This window comes from Meles meles, chromosome 3 (genome assembly GCF_922984935.1).
Source record: "Meles meles chromosome 3, mMelMel3.1 paternal haplotype, whole genome shotgun sequence".
In the NCBI taxonomy this organism is placed as follows: domain Eukaryota; kingdom Metazoa; phylum Chordata; class Mammalia; order Carnivora; family Mustelidae; genus Meles; species Meles meles.
This window is the reverse complement of record NC_060068.1, coordinates 85,483,215-85,490,717: the sequence shown is the minus strand read 5'-3', so window position 1 is coordinate 85,490,717 and position 7,503 is coordinate 85,483,215.

Below are 7,503 nucleotides of genomic sequence, written 5' to 3'. Positions count from 1 at the left end.
TAATCCTCTCAGCTTTGCCACTGTTTTCACCACAAAAACTTAAAGTGAGGTTGTATGATGAGGCCATGTTTTAGGTTCAGTGTAGAGAGACAAGTATAGGCAGAAGTCTTTACCAGGCATACCCTGTTGAGAGTTACTGAGGTCTCCATAGCAAAGGTATATTTATTTTAAATCTACAAACTTTAAAATTGAGTTTTGCTAGGATATGTATGTGTTTATAAATAACAATTTTTAGTTAGGAACATTATCAGGAAGACAGTGTAATCCTACCTTAGAGAGTCCATTCCGTAAATCTTGACTGGAGCCCAGGAATATGCACCTTTCATAGCACATGCACACACATGCCCAGAGACATAATGTGACCAAATGAAAGTAACAGATCTCTCTCCCTTGAGTCACACTCTCTGAGCCTAGACCCAGTGGTCCTTCATGTGGAAACAGATTTCAGCTATAGGTAACCAGGTAACTACTGTCTTCCTTCCTTTTGTCAGCACAAGTTATCTGTGGTAGGAGATGCCATTAACAAGATCACCTGATCTAGAAGAACCGCCATGGGTGGTCACCTCTTGAAAAGTTACTAGACATACTTTAGAGACATACCCTTACTACCATACATAAAAGGGATATTGTAGAGAAAGTACTGGCTTGTTTAAGATTACAGAAATAGAAATGGTGATCTAAGAATGTTAGTTCCAGTCTTTAATTTCCCTCTTGGAACTTCACAATATACTACAGTAGTAAAGGAGACTATTTAACATAAGAGATCTTTCTGAAGAAAAAAAGAGGATGTACCACTCTGGACCTTATGAAAATAAAGATTGTAATGTGAGTGCTGTGAACGGCTGGGACGAGTGAATGTCAGTGGGCAGAGAGCTGCTTTCTGGAGTGATGAAAATAATCTGTGACTGTGCGATAATGATGATTGTTCAACTCTGTGAACTACTGACAACTATGGCATGCTTTGACTGGCTAAGTTGTGTGGTACGTGAAGTGTATCAGTAAGGCTGCCTTTTAAGAACTAAAGCAGTGGAAGAAAACCCAGGGGATCTAGTTGAAGTGTTTGTCTGGGGTGGGGGTATAGAACTGAGTGGACAAACACAGGGTTGAGAATGAGAATTTTTTTTTAAATATTTTTATTTGGTTTAAATTTTTTGAGCCATATAAAACTGAGTATTCAAAATGAAAAAGATGTATAGAATTCTGGGAAGTCATAGTGAAACAAATGAAAATAAAGTAGTGTAGTTAATGTTAGCTGTTAGTGGAGGCCCTGAACAATAACACAAAAGCAGTCCCATTCATCAAAGAAGGTAATAAATAACTAAGGAGCAGGAGGTTGAAGGGGAAATGGAAAAAAGTTTTTTACTTGGATCATGGTTCAAACAATAATCTTTCCTCCTAATACGGCAATGTGTGCATTGTTTCCTTTATGTTTGCCCTTGAGAAGAACTACATCCATGCAAGAAGAAATGATTGGTTGAAGATCAGGTAAGTCCTGGGTGTAGGGGCCACATGTAACGCACTGTACATCCGCATGCCATGTCATAATCAAAACACGACCGTGTGGAAACTGAGGGAACAAGAGGGCTTCTGATGCTCAGAATGGCAGTTGGAAGAAGAAACAAACATTTTGTAAAATTTCTCAAAAGGGGGGCGCCTGGGTGGCTCAGTGGGTTAAGCCTCTGCCTTCGGCTCAGGTCATGATCTCGGGGTCCTGGGATCGAGCCCCACATCGGGCTCTCTGCTCGGCAGGGAGCCTGCTTCCTCCTCTCTCTCTGCCTGCTTCTCTGCCTACTTGTGATCTCTGTCTGTCAAAGAAATAAATAAAATCTTTAAAAAAAAAAATTTTAATAAAAAGGGAAAAAAAAATTTTCTCAAAACGTTGTACACATCTGTGTTGTGCTATTTGTATCTCTGTAATGACTGGCTAGTACATAACCAGAGGAACAGTTTCACAGAGGTGCCGCAGGGCACGGCCAGCTGATGGGAGGTCAGGTGGCAAAATTCTAAGAGCTCTAGTGGGTGCAAGAGTTCATGAGAAAGGGCCAGAAGTTTGAATCCCTGGGGCCTAGGAAGAAAGGGTTTATTTGACAGAGATCACAAGTAGGCAGAGAAAGGGGGGGGGGGAGCAGGCTCCCCACTGAGCAGAGAGCCTGATGTGGGACTCAATCCCAGGACTCTGGGATCATGACCTGAGCTGAAGGCAGAGGCCTTAACCCACTGAGCCACCCAGGTGCCCCCGACATTGCCACTCTTATGGGAAGTAGCTTCAGGAGTGTCCTTGATATCTCTTTGGATCTGGTTCTAAAATCAAAGATGCATTACTTTCCATGTTCTCAAATTCTCTTCTGGGGCTACCAGTTACAAGGTTGACTGGGGACTCTGATGGGGTCTTTATGGGAATTCAATTCTTTATTTCACCTGACTAAATTGCTGTTTGAGTCACACCTCAGGCTAGGGTTCCGGAAATACTACACAGTTTCTTAATTAACTTACTAATTCTCTAAATAAACCTGTACATCTGCTACCTACCTGATGGGATCCTAGGCATTAGGATGTAGACACCAAAAGGACACACACCCTAGCCTCGTGGATCAGTGGACTGTCCACTGAGGCCAACCTATGAAGAAGTCAGTGTGAAAGTGCTAATAAAATCCAAGTGCTGTAAGCACAAGAGGTGTGGGGGTGGGGGAGGGAGAGGGTGGTTAAGCTACAGACATTGGGGAAGGTATGTGCTATGGTGAGTGCTATTAAGTGTGTAAACCTGGCAATCCACAGACCTGTACCCCTGGGGCTAATAATACACTATATGTTAATGAAATTTTTTTTTTTAATTTTTTAAATGCACAAGCGGGACTGGAAAATGGTCTTGGATGCAGTCGGATGCCTAAAGGGACCAGGCAGATAATGGCAGTAAGTGAAGGGGTGTCAGGTTAATGTGAAGTGGTGGCATCTGGAAAGCTCCGTGACATCTAAAGGAGACAGCATCTAGACTCTGGACTCGGGGATGGAAGAGAGATACAGCTTTCACTGGGCATCCTTCATACCTTCTGAATTCTGTACAGGCCCATTTGTTACCTAGTCAAAAAATGCTTTCTACAGGAAATAACCATGACTCAGCCCCAGCCAGTTTTTTCCTCCTGGGAATGTAGTTCCCCTGGTACCGTTTATTTTGATACGGGTTTTTAAATGAGTTTCCCTAGGGATGCCTGGGTGGCTCAGAAAGTTAAGCACCCAACTCTTTGAGTTCAGGTCATGATCTCAAGGTGTGGAATCCAGCCCTGCACAGAACTCTGCATCAGCCCTGGGAGTCGGCTTGAGATTCTCTTTCTCCCTCTGCCTCTGCCCCTTTCCCCATCCCCATTCCCCCCACCCCGCTCCCCCACATGCTCACTTGCTCTCTGAAAATAAATACAATCTTAACTGAGTTTTAAGTTTTAAATGTTGACATCTAATTTTCAAAAACCACACAGGCTATGCAATTCAGTGTACAGAATTGTTGAATCACTATATTGTACACCTGAAACTAATAAAACATTGTATGTTAACTGTACTAGAATTTTTTAAAAAGCCTGGGAACTCATTAGAAGGGCATATTGTTAGGACCTGTCAGACCTGAATCCATCTTTGGGGAGGGCCTAGCAATCTGTTTCAGCAAATCCTCTGGGGACTGTGATAAATGCTGAAGTAGGAAAACCGCTGCTTCTCATAGTATTGCATAGAACTTAAAAACAGGTCCCAATAATAGAATTCTACTGAATTTTAAGGCTATGTAGGAGTTTTCAGGGGCACTAGGAGTAAAAGGGTTATTCTTTCAACTGATTAAGGATATCCACTAAAAATCTACAACACATATTCTTTAGGGTGAAAGTTTAGAAGAATTCCTACCGAAGTCACTATACAGTATCTATTATCACTGTTTTAAAGCAACATTGTTTTAAATATAATCAATGTGACAAGACAATGAAATGACTGTAAAAAAACAAACTAATGTTCAGAAGATACAAATATCTACTTACAATATACAAGAGGATTTACAATCATGTATTTAAAAACAGACCAGAAGGAGTCCTGGTCATCATCAATAAAAATTCAGAAGATAGAATTTTAAGTTCAAAAAAATCCAATCCATAAAGGCAACAAAATCTTTAAGGTGCTACAATAAATATACATTGGACAAAGAAGCACACAACATTATAAATGGAAGGTAAGGTTGATTTGGGAGAATTTTATAGGCAGAAAGGTCAGCAGCATGGAGAAGGTCCACTGACCTCTGGACATCCTACAGAAGGAATTGCTGGTTCAGCAGCAGCTGGGTGCCCCATGGAAAGTGCTTCAAAGGAACACGGTTGCTGTCATAGCATACATGGTAATAGGTGAGGAGGGGCTGGTGAATATGTGCTTGCCCGTGCTCTCTTTCGCTTGCTCGCTCTCTCAAAGGAATAATATCTTTTAAAAAATGAATATTTTAACAGATTTTTGGGAGATGGAAACTCCACTGGAATTGTAGTCAGTAATGAACAGCCCAAAGAAATCCACAGCCTGAAAACCCATGTAACCTATGGGAGAGGATGTTCCCTGCATAGAACCCTGGGGACCCAGAATGCCAGATAAGAACGGCAGGAGTGACAGGAAGGGCTGAATGTCGAGGGACCAATTTAAAAGCCAGCTCCCTCTACCCCACCACCAGGTTATTTATAGACAGGTGTTAACACTGAGGCAAAAAATTGCCTCTTGGGTGCCTGGGTGGCTCAGTTGGTTAAGCAGCTGCCCCCAGCTCAGATCATGATCCAAGGCTCTTGGGATTGAGTCCCACGTGGAGCTCCCTGCTCAGCGGGGAGACTTTTTCTTCTTCTTCTCCCTCTGCCTGTGGCTCTGCTTACTTGTGCTATCTCTCTGCCACACAAATAAATAAAATCTTAAAAAAAAAAAAAAAGTGAATAAACAGCTTCAACTGACTTTGAGGAGCTAGTGTGGGCACTGGCTCCCCCAAACAATCCTTCCAGAATTGACCATTTTATGCTCCAGGATTATCCCAAGTGAGCTTTCAGCTATTAGCTCTGTCTTTACAAAGGTAAATTGAATTCATTGCCTGAGGTGTTTCTCTGACACTTAAGATTGGCTTCTCTGAAGTAAATCTTGGCTTCCTACTCTGTTCTTCATAAAGTAAAGGGCTTAGGTTCAAGTCACACTCATGTGACTTAGATTTTTTTTTTTTTTTTTTTTTTTTAAGATTTTACTTATTTGAGGGACGCCTGGGTGGCTCAGTTGGTTAAGCAGCTGCCTTCGGCTCAGGTCATGATCCTAGCGTCCTGGGATCAAGTCCCATATTGGGCTCCTTGCTCGGCAGGGAGCCTGCTTCTCCCTCTGCCTCTGCCTACCTCTCTGCCTACTTGTGATCTTTCTCTCTCTGTCTCTCTCTCTGACAAATAAATATATAAAATCTTTAAAAAAAAAAAAAGATTTTACTTATTTGAGAGAGAAAGCCCAAGCCAAGGAGAGAGGCAGAGGCAGATGTGGGGCTCAATCCCAGGACTCCAAGATCATGACCTGAGGTAAAGGCAGCCACTTAACTGACTGAGCCACCCAAGCCTGTGTAGATTTTTAACCATACCATTGGCCAGTCAGCTTTTCATTTGCCTAACACTTTTTTTTAAAAGATTTTATTTCTTTAATAGAGAGAGACAGAAAGGGAACACAAGCAGAGGGTGTGAGAGGGAGAAGCAGGCTTCCCACTGAGCAGAGAGCCTGATGTGGGGCATGTCCTGAGCCAAAGGCAGAGGCTTAACGACTGAGCCAACCAGGCACCCCTCATTTGCCTAACTCTTAAATGTGAAACCGAAGACTAGTATACACTTGAGAAGAGCTGATAATGTGAAAAGACACCAAGATAAAAGGTAGTAGCTTTCAATGAAACCAGTAATGGAGAAGACAGATGTGCTTAAACATCAGGATTGATAAGTTCAATTTCTATAGCAGGACCCACAAAATGGAGACTAGCCCCACGGCCAGGGTCAAGTCACAAATCTAAACCTAGGTAAGCCTGCACTTACTGGCAATATCTGTCAGAGAAATCTAACCAGACCAGCCAGCCACGGTCCTCTAACTCAGCTTTAGCTCCTTTACCTTGCCCTAGAAAATAGGGCCTGCCACCCTTACAAGGAAACCGTCCGCCTCCTAGCCAATGGTAGTTTCCATGTTGTCTCTTTTCTGCAAAGCTAGTGGCTCCTCAGAACCCCTTGGCAATAGCATTCCCCTACCTGTGAGTTTCTTACAGACTTGTTATTAAATTGGTTTAGTTCTGGGGCGCCTGGGTAGCTCAGTGGGTTAAGCATCTGCCTTCGGCTCAGGCCATAATCCCAGGGTCCTGGAATCTGAGTCCGGCAATGGCTCCTGCTCAGCAGCGAGTCTGCTTCTCCTTCTCCAACTCTCTCCCACTCTCTCCACTCATGCTCGTTCTCTGTCTCTCTCAAATAAATGAAATCTTTAAAAAATTGATTTAGTTTTGTCATTTGATAGCATCAGAAGATATTTAAAAAGATTGCATTGGTTAAAAAATTAGAACTTTTGAAACCAAAGAAGAGTCAGAACAAGAAAGAGCTGCGGGACCTAGAAGTGTAATTGCAGACATTAAGGGCTCCTATTGGAGAGTTGGAAGATCATGGAGAGGGAATCTCCAGAAAGTAGAGCAAACTAGTAGGAGAATGTTTGAGGGAAGGAAAGTGAAAACTCAGATTTCCAACTGAATATTGGGAATACCAGGCAGAGTGAAAAGAGAACAGACGGCAGGCACTTACCAAATAATAGAAGATAATTGCCCAGGGATGATGGGAGATTCCCATGTTGAGAATGAAGAAGCCTGCTGAACGCCCAGCACAATGAATGTAGAAACACTTACACCTAGACGTAATACTTTGAATTTTTATAACCCCAAGGATAAAAGAGAAAATCCTTAAAGATACCAGAAAGGTAGAGAAACTGTCACCATCAAAGAATAAGACATACTAGCATCATAGCCTTTCATTAATCTTTTTTTAAAGATTTTTCAAAATTTGAGAGAGCACAAGCAGGGGGAGCAATAGAGGGAGAGAGAAAAAAAGACTTGGCGCTGAGCAGGGAGCCTGTCTGGGGCTCGATTTCTCATATGACCCTGAGATCAAGACCTGAGCTGAAACCAGGAGCTGGACAGTTAACCAACTGCGTTACCCAAGCGCTCCACCTTTCATTAATCTTGAAAAACTCTTTAGCATAAAATACTTTCTTTTGGGCCAGCTGGTAGGTGTTAAGTCCTGACCATTTAATGCCTCTTGACTCAATGCCCTAGAACTTTCACTGGTAACTTCCCAGGACACTACAATTTGAATCCAAGTTCCTCACATACTTTCCCACTGTTTCCCACTAAAAGACCAGCCCAGAGCCTCTCCACTTACGTCACACACTCTCCTTCCATCTGAGTGGGATGCAGGACAAACCTCTCTGTAAGTAAACCTTCTCTGACCAAGGTGC